An 18,958-nucleotide genomic window follows, 5' to 3' on the forward strand; every position below is an offset into this window, starting at 1 on the left:
ACAGGTGCACTGCAGTGGAGATGGATAGTCAGTGTTGTCTGTGCATTTGGTAATCCTCTATCACATGCGCTTTGCAATAATAGATCGAGGAACATTATCTAGATTAGCCTTAATGAAAGAAATAGCAGTTGAACTATGACCACAATCAGTCTCTGAACATTAAAGTTCAAGGAGCAGAAGAGGATAGTTAGAGAGTTTGTAAGTGTGTCCTGGAATCCGCATAGAGAGAGTGTGGAAAGAAAATGGATGACGGGATGATTTGAGGAAAGGGGAGGGCTTTATAGCCTACATGGATGGATGAACGGGATGAAAGCGAGATTAATGAAATTATGACAAATAAATGATTAAACGGGCAGATTGAAATTTGTTTTCACTCTCAGACAGAGTAGATGTGAGTGCTTTGGGGTTTCCTAGGCAACAGGTTGCCTGTCGGTTGGATGGAAGGAAGAAGGGGCGAGTGGGCGTGCAGGAGTCAGCCAGGGCTTGTGGGATGGCGAGGAGAGCGGAGGCAGGCAGGGACGATTTGCACAGAGCGCACAGCATGCCACACGGGGACCAACCAACGCCAGCTGTAGATGCATGGGATTCCTATGGGTGCCCCCTCTGCACTAGCTATGACCACTGTCCTCCTAGCCCTGCCCCGCTGCTAACAGATCAAAGAACCGTCAAAAATGTTTACAACATGCCACATGCGGTAACATCACACAGTTCTGTGGTGGTTACGGTCCGGGTGGGGATTGTGGAAGTTAGCAATGGCATGTAAAAACGTCATTGTATGTCAATGAAGCACTTGATGAGAAGTTTGGCTCTCTTTCTTAGCATTTCTTAGCATTCAGCTGGTCGGTAACTGAATCATGTCCCGCTTGGAACACACACCTCTCTTGTACCGTTGAGTATAGTAAGAGTCTTAGCAAGACAGGGCTGTGGTCACATTTGAATATATACTCAGCAAAAAAAGAAATGTCCTCTCACTGTCAACTGCGTTTATTTTCAGCAAACTTAATGTGTAAATATTTGTGTGAACATAAGACTCAACAACAGACATAAACTGAACAAGTTCCACAGACATGTGACTAACAGAAATGGAATAATGTGTCCCTGAGCAAAGAGGGGTCAAAATCAAAAGTAACAGTCGGTATCTGGTGGGGCCACCAGCTGCATTAAGTACTGCAGTGCATCTCCTCCTCATGGACTGCACCAGATTTGCCAGTTCTTGCTGTGAGATGTTACCCCGCTCTTCCACCAAGGCACCTGCAAGTTCCCAAAAATTTCTGGGGGGAATGGCCCTAGCCCTCACCCTCCGATCCAACAGGTCCCAGACGTGCTCAATGGGATTGAGATCTGGGCTCTTCGCTGGCCATGGCAGAACACTGACATTCCTGTCTTGCAGGGAGTCACTCACAGAACGAGCAGTATGGCTGGTGGCATTGTCATGCTGGAGGGTCATGTCAGGATGAGCCTGCAGGAAGGGTACCACATGAGGGAAGAGGATGACTTCCCTGTAACGCACAGCGATGAGATTTCCTGCAATGGCAACAAGCTCAGTCCGATGATGCTGTGACGCACCACCCCAGACCATGACGGACTCACCACCTCAAAATCGATCCCGCTCCAGAGTACGGGCCTCGATGTAACGCTCATTCCTTCGACGATAAACACGAATCTGACCATCACCCCTGGTGAGACCAAACCGTGACTCGTCAGTGAAGAGCACTTTTTGCCTGGTCCTGCGACGGTGGGTTTGTGCCCATAGGCAACGTTGTTGCCTGTGATGTCTGGTAGTGATGTCTACAACAGGCCTACAAGCCCTCAGTCCAGCCTCTCTCAGCCTATTGTGGACTGTCTGAGCACTGATGGAGGGATTGTGCGTTCCTGGTGTAACTCGGGCAGTTGTTGTTGCCATCCTGTACCTGTCCCGCAGGTGTGATGTTCGGATGTACCGATCCTGTGCAGGTGGTGTTACACGTTGTCTACCACTGTGAGGACGATCAGCTGTCCGTCCTGTCTCCCTGTAGCGCTGTCTTAGGCGTCTCACAGCACGGACATTGCAATTTATTGCCCTGGCCACATCTGCAGTCCTCATGCCTCCTTGCAGCATGCCTAAGGCACGTTCACGCAGATGAGCAGGGACCCTGGGCATCTTTCTTTTGGTGTTTTTCAGTCAGTAGAAAGGCCTCTTTAGTGTCCGAAGCTTTCATAACTGTGACCTTAATTGCCTACCGTCTGTAAGCTGTTAGTGTCTTAACGACCGTTCCACAGGTGCATGTTCATTAATTGTTTATGCTTTATTGAACAAGCATGGGAAACAGTGTTTAAAACCTTTACAATGAAGATCTGTGGAGTTATTTGGATTTTACGAATTCTCTTTGAAAGACAGGGTCCTTAAAAAGGAACGTTTCTTTTTTTGCTGAGTTTTCATTGAAATACCCAGCTGCATATTGACAGTGTGTTTTATAATGTGTTGTAAAGGGTGTTGATGTAACTAGCATTAAGGTATCATTATCATGAGACCATTGTAATGGAAGCTACTCGCTGCCCCCACACACACAATGTAAAGCCCTTGGAGAAAACTAGTTTAAGGTGCTAAATGAATGTAATCCATGATTAAATGTCAAGGACCTTGTGGTCATAACAGTTGTCCTTTAATCCCACAGCATTAACCAGTGAATAACAGCTCAGGTTCTCTTCCTATGGCTTCAAAAGAAGCAGAATGGAAGTCTTTAGTGGAACTCACATAGCTGCTCCCTTGAGACCAGTTGAACTGACGACCGGCAAATATTACAAACTGTCTCCAGCATAAGCGAATAGTAATCACGGATATGTATAGTGTATAAATAATCTATGTAATGTGTTTGTGCTAAAATGGCAACCCTAATTTGTATTCTAGCCCTCACCATTCAGGCATGTGTGTAAATCTGTTGTATGTATGTACATGTGGTGAGATACTTGTATTTCCAAATCAGTCTCCTCACTTTACAATATGTGATTATTCATTGTAGTGTTTATTTCTTGCTCTTTTTTGTTTCTTCAGTTATTGAGAAACGGGGGGTTCAATTATATTATCTTGATTCCTCATATCCTTTCTCCTTGCCTCCTTCTTGAAATGCATTGGAGGAGATCTTCTGTTCCAATGTGTTGACAAGGAGACGAGATGAGGATGCGAGGAATCAAGGAAATACAGTTGAGATTCACCCCAGGCCAATTCACTGGGAGAATCTCAATTGAATTCTCCTCGCGTCCTCTCTCCTTGCCTCCTTCTCAAAACCCATTAGAGGAGCAGGTTGGTTTGAGCTTTCTCAAAACCAATTGGACGAGAAAGCCAAAGGAGAGAGGATGCGAGGAGTATGCAATTGAGATTCTCCCACTGAGTGCTGGCTGCTGAGGGTTGTGGGTAGGGTGCATGGCTAGCCATTCCATACCCCACTGATGAGCCAGTTATCTAATCTCTGTCACTCACCGCTAAGGGCAAATTAATGTGAACAGGCAAGCTTTTAGGAGAACTGTTTTGTATGTTAACTTTGCACGTTAAAATTGTATGATTTGATAAACAAAACTCTGCATTATAAAAAAAAATCTACAATTTAATAAATGTTCTTACCATACATATACTTATTTGGTGCTAGTAGTTCCCATGGAATACTCTTGAGCACCATCTTTCCTCAAATAGTGGATTAGATATCTACATATTAAAAGGAGATACATTAATTTTTCTCTTTGAGATGGGAGATAAAACATGTAATAATTCTTAGCTTTCATCATGACTGGAACTTGTTCCTCACTCCTGCTACTTAGCAGTGTCTGAATGACACCTAATTATCCCATGTACAGAGAGTAGCTGTGAACAAACCCTCTCGTTCAATGATTTTAGCTCAAGTAATTCTTTAGAAGAACCCATTGTTTTTATTTCCTGGAATTCCCATAAAACATCATTGTCCTCTGAAGGAAATGTGCTGTATTTGTAACTGAACAATGTGATTTGCTATTGCATGTAGCAACAGTGACACCCTCTGGTGAGGGTGTGTAACAACAGCACAGGCCGAGCTTTGATGTGGTCCTGTTTGACCTCTAGTTGGTTTTCAAACCACTGTGCCAGCATGCCCTTCCGGAACAATGCTCTGATTTCAGACTGAGAATAGCTGTTATCCAGTAGTATGGAGGGAGAGACCATTATAGAATCACTGTGGGGGGTTGTGGTATCCATCCATGAGTAGTGCATAGCTGCAGTGCAGGAAGAGATGTGTTTTGTTTTGTCATGCTTTGGCTCTGTGCGCTACGTGGGCAGATAGAGCTTATGTTTGGATTTAGCTGGATCTCCTCTGTTTATTGTGGCAAGGCAGCGCTCAATTGTTGGCTAAAATCAGATTAGCTATTTGTTTACCCTCCCCAGCAGGGCCGGTCCTAGACTTTTGGGAGCCCTAAGCGAGATTGTTTTCTAGAGTGGCTGCGGTTCCGGATTTTCTGGAACCTGACTTGCCGTGGCTATTGATCCAGATATTTCTGCATGGAGGGGGGAACTTCATGTTGTGCACTAGAGATATGGTTGACATGTTCTGACTATGCATTCCATGCCTCAAGTGTGATTTTAATGTTTCTTTTTCAGGAGGGGTGAGAGGCTACATGCAGCTATCATGTTGTACACAGAAGACATGATCGACATGTTTGCATAAACTTTGTTCTCTGTTGTAACATATTTAGGCAAGTAGGTCAAACACAAGCAAGACTCGTACAGGCAGTCAAAATAGCGATTATTTTCTCATTAAATCAAATCAAAGTTTATTTGTCACGTGTGCCGAATACAACAGGTGTAGACCTTACAGGGAAATGCTTACTTAAAGGCTCTAACCAATAGTGCAAAAAAGGTATTAGGTGAACAAGAGGTAGGTAAAGAACTAAAACAACAGTAAAGACAGGCTATATACAGTAGCGAGCCTACGTACAGACACCGGTTAGTCAGGCTGGTTTGAGGTAGTATGTATATGTAGATATGGTTAAAAGTGACTATGCATATATGATAAACAGAGAGTAGCAGTAGCGTAAAAGAGGGGTTGGTGGGTGGGACACAATGCAGATAGCCCGGTTAGCCAATGTGCGGGAGCATATATGATACACAGAGAGTTGCAGCAGCGTAACAAGAGGGGTTGGGGGGGCACACAATGCAAATAGTCTGGGTAGCCATTTGATTACCTGTTCAGGAGTCTTATAGCTTGGGGGAAAAAACTGTTGAGAAGCCTTTTTGTCCTAGACTTGGCACTCCGGTACCGCTTGCCATGCGGTAGTAGAGAACAGTCTGTGGCTGGGGTCTTTGACAATTTTTAGGGCCTTCCTCTGACCGCGCCTGGTCTAGAGGTCCTGGATGGCAGCTTGGTCCCAGTGATGTACTGGGCTGTACGCACTACCCTCTGAAGTTCCTTGCTGTCAGATGCCGAGCAATTGCAGTACCAGGCAGTAATGCAACCAGTCAGGATGCTCTCGATGTTGCAGCTGTAGAACCTTTTGAGGATCTCAGGACCCATGCCAAATCTTTTTAGTTTCCAGGGGGGGAATAGGCTTTGTTGTGCCCTCTTTATGACTCTCTTGGTGTGTTTGGACCATTCTAGTTTGTTGTTGATGTGGACACCAAGGAACTTGAAGCTCTTAACATGCTCCACTACAGCCCCGTCGATGAGAATGGGGGCGTGCTCGGTCCTCCTTTTCCTGTAGTCCACAATCATCTCCTTAGTCTTGGTCACGTTGAGGGATAGGTTGTTATTCTGGCACCACCCGGCCAGGTCTCGGACCTCCTCCCTATAGGCTGTCTCGTCGTTGTTGGTGATCAGGCCTTCCATTGTTGTGTCGTCTGCAAATTTAATGATGGTGTTGGACTCGTGCCTGGCCATGCAGTCGTGGGTGAACAGGGAGTACAGGAGGGGACTGAGCACGCACCCCTGGGGAGCTCCAGTGTTGAGGATCAGCGTGGCAGATGTGTTGCTACCTTATCATTTCAAACATTGGCTCGTTCATTTTCCTGTAACTCTCGCTACAATATGGCCGCATAACTATGAAGATTCATATCACAAATAGCAGGCAGTCTAAAGCAGTAGTTGACAAACGACGTAAGGAATAATAGCGCGGCTGGCGATGCAATACTAACGGCCATTGTCAGACTGGTTACTGGATATACATGCACGGGCTGCCTTTCAGGTAATTCTCATTTTTCCAAGGGGCAGAAAGAAGAAATGTGTAGTTTTTAGAGATAATTTCCTGCAATTCTACCCATTTTCCCATGAATTATTCCATGTTAATGATATCTAAGTGAGCGTGATTAACAAAATCAGTGGGGGCGCCCTGGAGGTCAGGGCCCCTGGACACGTGCCCGGTAGGTATTCGGCCATGATTACTACAAGTTTAGATATTTGGGGCGGCAGGTAGCTTAGTGGTTAGAGCATTGGGTCAGTAATCGAAAAGTTTCTGGTTTGAATCCCCGAGCTGACGAGGTTAAAATCTGTCGTTTTGCCCCTGGACAAGGCAGTTAACCCACAGTTCCCCGGTAGGCCGTCATTGTAAATAAGAATTTGTTCTTAACTGACTTGCCTAGTTAAATAAAGGTTACACACCCTGGACTAACTTGCCGATCTAAGTTATTTTAGCTGACATGGCAAGTTGAGTGACTGTCAGTGACTGACATAACAAGAGAATAATTGATGATGCACTAACACATTTTGAACTTGCACCTTGTGTATTCTAATGCAAAAGTAAGTTGAGACCCCGACTGAGTTCCTGAAAATGTATTTTTCTTATTTATTTTTTTGGGGTCGGGGGTCCCCTAGCCGCCTGGGGCTCTAAACGACCGCTTATGTCGCTTATGCCTGGGGCCAACCCTGCTGCCGTGCTCCTCCCCTCTGTTAGCCTATAGTGGCGTGGAGATGCCGCTACTGTGTGTGTTTTTTAAAAATGTATTTATATTTATTTAATGTTTATTTAACTAGGCAAGTCAGTTAAGAACAAATTCTTATTTACAATGATGACCTACACCAGCCAAACCCGGACGACGCTGGGCCAATTGTGCCCCGCCCTATGGGACTCCCAATCATGGCTGGTTGTGATGCAGCCTGGATGTTAAGTTATAGTGGTCACTAGCTGGCATAGCAACAAAGCCATAAATTGTGATTTGAAAGTCTAACGATAACCTTAACAATATAGCCAATTTTGACTTTCCAAATCACATTTTATTTGTCACGTGCCGAATACAACAGTTGTACACTTTACCGTGAAATGCTTACTTCCAATCCCCTTTCCAGCAATGCAGAGTTAAAAAGTAAGAACATTTTGCAAAAAAAATGAAATAGTAACACAATAACAAGGCTATTTACAAGGAGTAGCGGTACCGAGTCAATGTACGAGGTAGTTGAGGTCATTTGGGTAATATGTACATGTAAGTAGGGTAAAAGTGCAGCTGGTCCATCTAGCGGAAATCGTTTAGTTCTGCCTCCAGGACAAGACTCATCCCAATAAACGTCAACCTGCTAGAAGGTCACAGTTTGCCACACTGTAATAACAACATGTCCTTATCAACAATGGGGCTGTCTTGTTCTTCTTTGACGGATACCTACAGTCTAAAGGTTCCCACAAAATGGATATAAATGTTGTTTGGGGGAAACTGGAACATTTCTAATCATTGAATGACATTGTTCCTAAATATCCTTCATCTCTTTTTTTTCTGTCACCTAGTTCTGCAGTTTGTAAACCTTTCCAAAAAACTAAGTGAAACTGGAAAGTTCTATTTACATCCACTATCACCTGGTGATTGTGACTTCTATCAGTTTGCATCTCTCGAGAACTGTAATGACTTTTGCACTCTGTAATGTGCATGCATTTATCATTGTCCATTCTAGCTGACTCGCAACACCTGTTATTTCATCCCAAGGTGAAATAACTGACTCAGCCATTCCGAGTCGGTGATTGCTGATATAGAAGTGTGGATTCCTCCTATTCCTGTGCGGTGGACCTGTAATGCTGCTGACTAGCAGCGGGAGAAGTCGAGTCACCTGTGAAACTGGTAGGCAGCTCAGTGTGCACCCGGGGAGAAGATAATTAGCTTGCTGCCTTGCTCTCTGTCCCCATACACCCGCCTCTTCTTAGAACAGTCAGATGAGTCATTGTGGGGTCACTGGCCCCTCAATAACACAAGTTCTTAGCCTATTCCACAACAATGAAGGGGAGAGAAAGTTAAGTGAGTCTTTTTGTTTCATATTCGATCTATGGGAGTCATGGTGTATAGTGGCCTGGTGTCACTGTGTTCATTGTGGTGGGACAAGTACTCTGAACTGAACCTTTCTAGGGACTGCTGCGACACTTAGATGCAGAAGGTTGACAGCTACAGTAGCCTTGAGTCTAGGCCTATAGCTTGAAATCAACTGATAAATTACCAAGCGTTTCACAGCCTGACTCCTCTTCGTGTTGAAATACATCAGACATAATAATGCCACTTATTTTGCTGTAATAACCAAATTCATCACTGTTTTTGATACGAGGTATAAGATATAATGCCAACGAGATATATGATCAGCATTATAACCAGCAAGTTATTTCTGACGACATTTTTTGCTATGTACGGACTTTTCAATGGACACGCTCTTTAGATGACCTTCCCTGATGTCATCCCCGTAACTTTTAACAACCTGTCATCAGCGTCACCACAGCCACCGTGGAAAAACTGGTGTTTCATCCCTGACATGCACTGGGCCTCCTGCCATTATTTAAGCGCTTATTCTTGGCCTTGGGCCTTGAGGCACTCGAGAGCATGGAGTGCAGCGCACACATTATCATCAGCACCTTAATTACACTCAATTATCACAACAAAATTAATTTTGATTAGTCCTGTATGTACATCTAAGCAGCAACACATTATCATCAGCACCTTAATTACACTCAATTATCAGAACAAAATTAATTTTGATTAGTCCTGTATATACATCTGAGCAGCAACACATTATCATCAGCACCTTAATTACACTCAATTATCAGAACAAAATTAATTTTGATTAGTCCTGTATATACATCTGAGCAGCAACACATTATCAGGCTGAGGTAATGATGATGATCTCGACCTTGAAATCATCACTCATTTCTCTTTCGTGCCTTGTGATTGGTTTGGATTCTCCAGTTAAGACTGTTAATTGTTGATGGTGGCGTGTTGCAACCTGAAACAATGCTTTTTGATATTGATGTGATAGTTAATTCCAGAATCAAATGTAGTCAGATATTTTCAGACCACAATAGCTGTGTAATATCAGGATGAGTCCACATCCCATGCCATCTGTTCGGGTACTAGATCCAACAATTTGCCTCGATCCCAAAATAATGAGAGAATAGATGCAGTCTAATTTTAGTATTCAAGAGGATGCCCATCTTTGCTATTCATTTGGGATTGACACATAACAGATGGCGTGAACTCTCTCAATGATTTAGGGTGTGAACTACTGCTTGAAGCCCAGCCAACCAAGTCAGTGGTTCCTGGTGTACTTGATGTTCTGCAGTCAGTGCCGAACACAAGCCAGCAAAATAATGTCTTGAAAGATATTGGACATCACCAGAGGCTGGGTCTCCTCTCCACCGCTGCTATCACTATCAATGGGGCTCTCCACTCCGTTCAGCAGTAGATATTCTCCATCAGCCTAGTTTTATCTCTTTGAAAACTGTTTGAATACTTCTTCTGTCTGTGGCTGTCGCGTATCGGATGTGCTCGAGACAAGGTTTTGTACTATAGCAGAGAGTTGACCAACTTCCTTTTTCAGTGGGTATAGGCACCACCATTCTTATTGAATATCTGTCCCTAAAGGAATGGAAGCTCTGAGCACACCTAGCTCTTCTCTGTTCCTGGAGTTTGATGGCAAGTTAGCAAAGGATTTCAGAGGACGTTATCGCCTAGGCCTATCGTCTAAGTTCTGTATGAGGATGTAAAAGCCTATAGACATAGATTTTATTGAATTATTCAAGTTCTAAGCTCTCTGTTGATAAGGGCATCAGCCTAGCGGTCCTCTGACTGGCTGGCTGGGGCATGGCACGCAGAGACAGGCTGTCGTGGTGGGGTGAACGCTGTCAGGTGTCATGGTGGGGTGGGGTTCAGATGGGGTGATGCCAGCGGTCCTCTGACTGGATGGGTCCTCTCGGTCCTGTGACACACCGCAGAGAGAGAGAGCGAGAGACGCTGTTGGTCATGGTGGGTTGACGCCTGCTAGCCAGTGAACCTGCAGCTGTCGGTCTTTCTTTCTCTCTGTCTCCCTCTCTCGACATGAGGCATCAGTCTGGGAAACTGACAAAACCACTGTGCTCACTCATCTCATTGGCATGCAGATTTCAGCAGGCAGCCCAGAGGGAGACAGAGGGAGAGGCAGAGAACCTAACAGACAATACTTCTGTAGGGAATAGGCAGAAACAACAGCACTGCTACTTATTAACCACTTACCCCTGCTTCACTTTACATTTACATTTATGTCATTTAGCAGACGCTCTTATCCAGAGCGACTTACAAATTGGAAAGTTCATACATATTCATCCTGGTCCCCCCGTGGGAATTGAACCCTGGTCCCCCCGTGGGAATTGAACCCACAACCCTGGCGTTGCAAATGCCATGCTCTACCAACTGAGCCACACGGGACCACTTTACTTCACTTCCCCCCTAGGTGTTGTTTAGTAGGCATGGAATGGGACAAAAGGTTTTCAAATAGAGGTTGGTTGGGCTTCTACCTGACCTTGACTAATGGGAACAGCGATGTTTGTATTTCCTGGTGGTCCGAACAGAACGCAACCCCCTAGTGCAACATTCCGATTCTTGTCATGGATAGTAAGTAGTCATGTCTCTCTGCTTTAAATAGTACATAGCATTTATACTGAGTGTAAAAAACATTAAGGACACCTGCTCTTTCCATGACATAGACTGACGAGGTGAATCCAGGTGATGTCACTTGTTTGAAGTGGATTAATCAGTGTAGATGAAGGGGAGGAGACAGGCCAAAGAAGGATTTTTAAGCCTTGAGACAATTCAGACATGGATTGTGTATGTGTGCCATTCAGAGGGTGAATGGACAAGACAAAAGATGTATGTGCCTTTGAACAGGGTATGGTAGTAGGTGCCAGGTGTACCGATTTTGTGTCAAGAACGGCAACACTGCTGGGGTTTTCAACAGTTTCCTGTGTGTATCAAGAATGGTCCACCTCCCAAAGGACATCCAGCCAACATGACAACTGTTGGAAGCCCTGGAGTCAACATAGGCCAGCATCCCTGTGGAATGATTTTGATACCTTGCAGAGTCCGTGCCCCGACTAATTGAGGCTGTTCTGAGGGCAAAAGGGGGGGGGGGGGTTTCAACTCAATATAAGGAAGATGTTCCTAATGTTTGGTATACTTAGTTTATATCTGCAATGTTCTGAATGTTTCACCTTACTAAAGAGGCCACACATGCAGAAATGAAGAACTGTAATTTGGTTGTGCTATGGCACTGTGTATTTCTACCGTTAGACCCTAGTGGTGCAGGGTGGAATACTACAGTACTATTTCTTCCATGGTTTGTCTTCCAACTCCTCCCTACACGTGCTCTCACACCTGTCTCATCCCTCCTGCCTCGGCATCCCAGCAGAGCCCCAGAAATAGCCCACTTTAGCAGTGTGGTGGCACCAGGGGCCCGTTACAATGTGACCTGCGAAGGGCAACACCTGTGAAGATCCCTGAGTAAAAATAACCAAAACAATCCACGCTGAGTTGACACAGGTGGTGCCGAGGGCTTCCCTGGCCTCCATGAATACATTAGTTCTACTTCTAGAATGTTTGCTGCAGTTATGTATCATGCTTACTTAGATTACATAACGGAACAGAATCACATTATAAAATCTTAGTTCTCTTGAAGGGGGCCGGATGCCGTAGTATAGTGATGATAAAGTTGGTTGGGTAGACATCTTTGTGGTTTGGGTAAGTACACATTTCTGGGATCTTTTATTTCAGTTTATATTTTTGCGCAAAAAATGCTGTTTACATCCCTGTTAGTGAGAATTTCTCCTTTGACAAGATAATCTGTCCACCTGACAGGTGTGGCATATCAAGAAGCTGATTAAACAGCCGGATCATTACACAGGTGCACCTTGTGCTGGGGACAATAAAAGGCCACTCTAAAATGTGCAGTTTTGTCACAACACAATGCCACAGATGTCTCAAGTTTTGAAGGAGCATCCAATTGGCATGTTGACTGCATGAATGTCCTCCAGAGTTGTTGCCAGAGAAATTCATGTTAATTTCTCTACCATAAGCCATCTCCAATGTCATTTCAGAGAATTTGGCAGTACATCCAACTGGCCTCACAACCGCCTACCATGCGTAACCACTCCACCCCTTCGCGCACTCAATGTCGCCGAGATATGTCGAGTTTCCTTGTAGGCGGGGCTATTTGGCGGGGGAAACTGTGAAGCCAGCTGTATAGCCTATTGCCTGTTTCTGTTTTGAGTCTTTTATTAAAGAATGTGAAATAATCTGTTCATTACATGGCTGTTCTTTTTATATGGCCTACAATAAATGTGTTCATATGGGCAGAATGTTATCTATAGGTTATAGCATACCCAATTTCGATCAGTTATGAAAATAGAACATTCCATACGAAACAAATGTTTCTGGTCAAAGGCCGACATTTGGACGTTTCAATTAAAAAAAGACTGTCACAACTTTAGAAATGTAAACATTATGATTTTAGAGAGACAAATTAATAATAACCTATGATTTAAAGGGTTAGGATATACTCGGCGCTCACCATCATCATTATCATAATTGATATCTTTCCAATTTAATCAAGTCACAATTATCAGCATTGGTATAGACATCAGTGAGCAGGCTTTCCGAGTGGGAAGAAACACATGGTTAGGCCTACCAAAGAAAAACGTCTGAAATTGAAAATGATTATGAAATTTGAGCCACAGAAATACAATGTTTATATAAAATGTCTGCCTTTCCCCTTACATTTTAACAGTCCAAATCCATTTATTATAGGAAAACATCACCAAATCAATTTAGCCTATGTCGTTTCATTTAGTCTCATTATGATATGGAAGATGTAAGCTATTTCACAAGAACAGAATACCATACTTTGAGTTGACTCTAGAGGCTATTATACTAAAGATCTAACCAAGGTTCAATTTAAGGCAAAGGGCATGTTTTAAAACTATTTTGATACTCACCTTATTTCTTGATAATATGAATCAAGATGTAGTACATTTTGTTTTAAAATCAGTATTTGTCCATCTCTCCCATTTGTACCCATTTTCAATAAAAAAAATATGCCTGAGAGATTCAGAAGACGAACATTGGAATGTAAAGTGCTGCCCTTACCTGGCTGGCGAGGACACTCGGGTGAATTCTAATAGGTACACAAACTAAAGAAGACTTATTTTGTATTTTATTAACTTAAGATTCTCACCAGGACAGGCAGACAGTCCAGACAGACAAACAATACAGTAGGCTGGCTATACATTGCACAAAATAGCATAGGGTATTTAAATACATTTAAGCGAATGAATGCAAATGTATGCTGCTAATGAACAATAACAAGGCCCAGTCCATTACCTTTGAAACTCTCCTCTTTGAACTGCCAGATATGAATAAATGGGTTGGATGGATGGCTTGGATTGTCCAGCAATTGAATTGCAAGTCATTCATATGCTAATAATCCAAATGTTCTGCTTAAAAAGACCTTGCACTGCTACCCTCAACATTCATTATTCTTAGAGGAGGTCAGAACAAGCAACAGTGACGTCCAGAGTTTCATAACCAGAGTTTCATAACCAGAGTTTCATAACCAGAGGCTCAGCCCTGAAGACCAGTGGCTGACTGGGGACTCCCATATCATATATATGTGCTGGTCTGAGATATATGCGGGTCTGAGAAAAATACAGCCTTTTCTAAAATAATTTCCTGCAATTCTACGTCATTTTACATGACAGGAGACATTACAAGAACATTTTTTAATTCCACACAAATTACCAAAATGACAAGATACTCTGACATTGACATACTGAGATCAATAAAACAAATGACCCTGGTCTTAAATGCAACCAATAGCATAGGCCAATGACAAGAGTCTAGGTCTATACACAGATTGTAGGCCTACAATATCAGGAGGAAATTATAGTCCGCCAACTTTCCAGTGGCACTCACTTATCCAAGCTCCTGGTGACGTCCCTGACAAGCAATGGAAACCTAATTTATTCTCTGTGCTTAAAAAAATATATTGGCGAATGAAGCCTACACCTACAAACGGGAACGACAGACCACAAATAAGTCCTTCTGGAAGTGCTCCGAATATGATGCGTTCGAATGCCGAGGTCACATAACCCCTGACAGGGTTATATCCACATTATGCTGGATGCACGGTTCTTTCAGCTCCCGGAACATCAACTGGAGGAGCTCCTGACATACTTTCAGGCAACATGGTTTGGAGAGAAGGTCAGATGCATTGGAAGAAAGCCAATGCTTCCCATAGGTAGCCTTATGTCTTGTTTAACTTACTGGCTTTACTAGTATTCTTGATGACAGCATGTCCAAGGTCAATAACATTGTTGCTAAACTGCTTCTATTTCTTTTTTTCTTGTTAAAAAATATGTAACTGCTACGATGCTTTTTTGTTGAATCTTGGCGCTACCCAACCCACCATTTGGAAGTTCGAGGCATTGCAATGACTGCATCAAAGAGATGAAAAGAGAATGGAGCAGCAACTTGCTGGCGTTTCTCCACCATGGCAAAGAACCCGCTACTGCAAGCAACAGAAGGATCTGAAGTCACTGGTTGAGAAATACATCACAACTGAATGGCAGGAGTCTTACCTGAAGAGCGTTGCCTACACTTTCAAGTTGCAGTTGTGAATACTCCAAAATCCATCAGACAAATGAGGACCTAGCCTACTTAGACACTTCTTCATGACACATACATTTCAACCCTTTCAATGACTCCAAAATCCTTATGAGACCAGCACATTAAAACTTCTTAGAGATAGCCCGCTTTTTTTCAATTTTCGCCTAAAATTACATAACCAAATCTAACTGTCTGTAACTCAGGCCCTGAAGCAAGGATATGCATATTATTGGTACCATTTGAAAAGAAACACTTTGAAGTTTGTGGAAATGTGAATTGAATGTAGGAGAATATAGCACAATAGATCTGGTAGAAGACATTCTTTTCCTTTTTTTTCTACCACCAACTTTGAAATGGAACGAATCTAGCCATCACTCTGGTTGTAATTCCCATGGTGTCCACAAGGTAGCAGCAGTGTATGTGCAAAGTTTCAGACGGATAACTTGAAGTATGAGAGAACTACCTGACATTTTAGTGTGAAGTCACCCGGGTACATTTGGGGAAATCATGAAGGAGACATTTACATTACATTTTTCTGCAAGAATATCATCAAATCTTTATACTTGGACTTTTAGCTTTTCCAGTATTAGTAGCCATATTGTAAGTTCAACATTTGCAAAACACCCAGTTTTCATAATTTCATAACTCTCCATATTCTTGTAATTTTTGTCCCGACAGATACGGGGTTTCCGCATACTCCCGTAAAGCCCAGCTCATTGGCTATCTAGCTAGCTTTGTTTGACCCTGATTGGTGCTTATTTTACAAAGTTACAGTCAATCAAGTAAAGACCGCCCCTGTCATCGGCGCGCAAAATTTGGTGTCCTATAGGATATACTACACTCCTAAGATATATTGAAGTCTAGTTACGTTCTAGGATCTCTAATAAATACGAACATGATTTGACTGGTTGAAACAACGTTTAGGGTTAGATTTTCACAGATTCCTTTCTTTGCAAATTGAACTAGTGGAAATACAAAATCAATCATGCATGCTATATGGACCTTTTTAAGATATGAAAAATGATTTTATCGAATAAAACGACACGTCATGTTATCTCTGGGACCCTTTGGATGATTAATCAGAGCAAGATTTCAGAATGTAAGTACACATTTCATCTTCAGAGGTAAATTTATCAAACCCATTGCTGTGAAAAAAGTGTTTTGTTGTTAGGAGCTCTCCTTAAACAATAGCATGCCGTTTTTTCGCAGTAATAGCTACTGTAAATTGGACAGTGCAGTTATATTAACAAGAATTTAAGCTTTCAGACGATATAAGACGGGGGCGGCAGGTAGCCTAGTGGTTAGAGTGTTGGACTTGTAACCGAAAGGTTGCAAGATTGAATCCCCAAGCTGACAAGGTAAAAATCTGTCGTTCTTACCCTGAACAAGGCAGTTAACCCACTGTTCCTAGGCCGTCATTGTAAATAAGAATTTGTTCTTAACTGACTTGCCTAGTTAAATAAAGGTAAAAAAAAAAAAAATATGTACCGACATTTGTTCCTCTAAAATCTGCGATCATGACACACGGCGCTGCATGATTTACAACTGTCCCGTTGGCCGGACGCCTATCCCTAAATTAAGCACATTCTTGGAAGGATTTGTTCCTGAACTTGTTGTTATGGTGCTGCATTGTCATGTAGCCTACTCTTTTTTTTGTTGTGTATTTTAGGCCTACTTATTTTTTCCCCATTGTTGTTTAGTATTTTGCTCTGATTTTTTTGTTGATAATAAAGGGTTTATGGTTGGTGTTAATGGATGGTATAGAAACTAAAATACATTGTAGAAACTAGATATTATCTGTTTTTAGCCTTTATATAACCATATGAACTAATTTATATACAACATTCTGCCCATATGAACAAATGTGTATATAGGCTACAAGATTCTGCCCATATAAAGGAATATAATATTTGTAGCCATACATGATTTAATGAAAAGCAGTAAACATACACATTTAATAACTCATAATCACACCCAGGCAATAGTTAACATACACATTGTTTCACATTCTTTAACTGACTCATAATCACACCCAGGCAATAGTTAACATACAAATTTTTTCACATTCTTTAACTGACTCATAATCACACCCAGGCAATAGTTAACATACACATTGTTTCACATTCTTTAATTACTAACTCATAATCACACCCAGGCAATAGTTAACATACACATTGTTTCACATTCTTTAACTGACTCATAATCACACCCAGGCAATAGTTAACATAGTGCTGCTTCGCACCAGCCTGATCGTCTGAGGGCGAGCGGTTTGCTGACGTCAACGTTGTGAACAGAGGGGTGAACAACATGGTGGCAATGGGGTTATGGTATGGGCAGGCATAAGCTACGGACAACGAACACAATTTCATTTTATTGATGGCAATTTTAATGTACAGAGATACCGTGATGAGATCCTGAGGCCCATTGTCGTGCCATTTATCTGCCGCCATCACCTCATGTTTTAGCATGGTAATGCACGGCCCCATGTCGCAAGGGTCTGTACATAGTTCCTGGAAGCTGAAAATGTCCCAGTTCTTCCATGGCCTGCATACTCACCAGACATGTCACCCGTTGAGCATGCTTGGGATGCTCTGGATTGACGTGTACGACAGCGTGTTCCAATTCCCGCCAATATCCAATAACCTCACAGCCATTGAAGAGTAGTGGGACTACATTCCACAGATCACAATGAACAGCCTGATCAACTCTACAGTATGTGATCAACTCTATGGTGGTCACACCAGATACTGACTGGTTTTCTGATCCACACCCCTACTTCTTTTTTACAAGGTATCGCTGACAAACAGATTTACATCTGTATTCCCAGTCATGTGAAATACATAGATTAGGGTTTAATGCATTTATTTCAATTGACTGATTTCCTTATGTGAACTGTCACTCAGTAAAATCTTTGAAATTGTTACGTGTTGCGTTTTATATTTTTGTTCAGTGTAGTTAAAGTCAAGAACAGTCCTTCCCCTTCTCATGAGGTGCTGCTGATGCAGTACTCAGCAGACTGGTAGGAGGGAGGGAGGAGGATGAATGGCGGGAGGGAGAGTGAGAAAAGCGAGAGAGAGGTCCTGGTGGAGCTTAAGTTCTGATCTCATTTCTGCTGCCTAAGGTTGTTTTCCTGTGGCCCAACTTCTGTTCTCTGCTCATTAGCCTGCCTCGCTCCCTTCGGATTGCTGTAGGAAGGATGATGGCTCTGTGTGTCTCCGGGAGAGTGTGTGTGTGCTCAGACACACTACTCCTCAGTGCAAGATAAAATTCAATTGGGTAAAAGTTACCACGGATTGGACCCCAGAGTAGGTGTAGGAGGTGATGACACTTCAAAACCCAATGAGGTATTATGGGTAGACTAAGTGGTGTTCTACGTGTCCAGCATACCACATCAGTGGCATTGGATGTGTTCATAGTTTGTGTGTGTTGGGAGCTCAGTATCTTCAGTACAGCGCATTTTCTCTCTCTAGAGCTGAGGCTTTATTGTCCCCCAGCAGGCAATTTGTTCTGCAGCATGTCATCATCAAACGCATTCAGGTAGCATCAAATAGTAGCATCAAATAGTTTCAATACATTCACAATACAGAGCAATAGAGTTTCCTCATTGCATATACACTGAGTGTACAAAACATTAAGAATACCTTCCTAATATTGAGTTGCACCCCTTTTTCCCCCAGAACAGCCTCAATTCGTTGGTGCGTGGACTCTACAAGGTGTTGAAAGGTTCCACAGGGATGCTGGCCCATGTTGACTCCAATGCTTCCCACAGTTGTGTCAAGTTGGCTGGATGTCCTTTTGGTGGTGGACCATTCTTGATGCACACGGGAAACTGTTGAGCGTGAAAAACCCAGCAGCATTGCAGTTTATTTATTCCTCCTGTTATGATCTTTTTTTATTTTCTCTGCATTGTTGGAAAGGACCAATAAGTAATCCTTTCACTGTTAGTCTACACCTGTTGTTTACAAAGCATGTGACAAATAACATTTGATTGACACACTCAAATCAGTGCGCCTGGCACCTACTACCATACTTTGTTTCAAAGGACCTTAAATATTTTGTCTTGCCTATTCTCCCTCTGAATGGCACACAATC

General features: G+C 42.8%; 1 protein-coding gene across 3 annotated transcripts in view; it reads left to right on the plus strand.

The window, feature by feature from the left end:
* LOC129813751 (arf-GAP with GTPase, ANK repeat and PH domain-containing protein 3-like) overlaps positions 1–18,958 on the plus strand; it is a gene marked incomplete at its 3' end in the record, with an annotated part of 150,233 nt that overhangs the window by 56,358 nt on the left and 74,917 nt on the right. For 2 of the 3 annotated variants that reach the window (XM_055866245.1, XM_055866246.1), the window contains 1 exon segment: positions 1–18,958. This exon segment is cut by the window's left edge; it is cut by the window's right edge. 3 annotated transcript variants of the gene reach the window in all.

This window comes from Salvelinus fontinalis, chromosome 17 (assembly GCF_029448725.1).
Source record: "Salvelinus fontinalis isolate EN_2023a chromosome 17, ASM2944872v1, whole genome shotgun sequence".
In the NCBI taxonomy this organism is placed as follows: Eukaryota; Metazoa; Chordata; class Actinopteri; order Salmoniformes; family Salmonidae; genus Salvelinus; species Salvelinus fontinalis.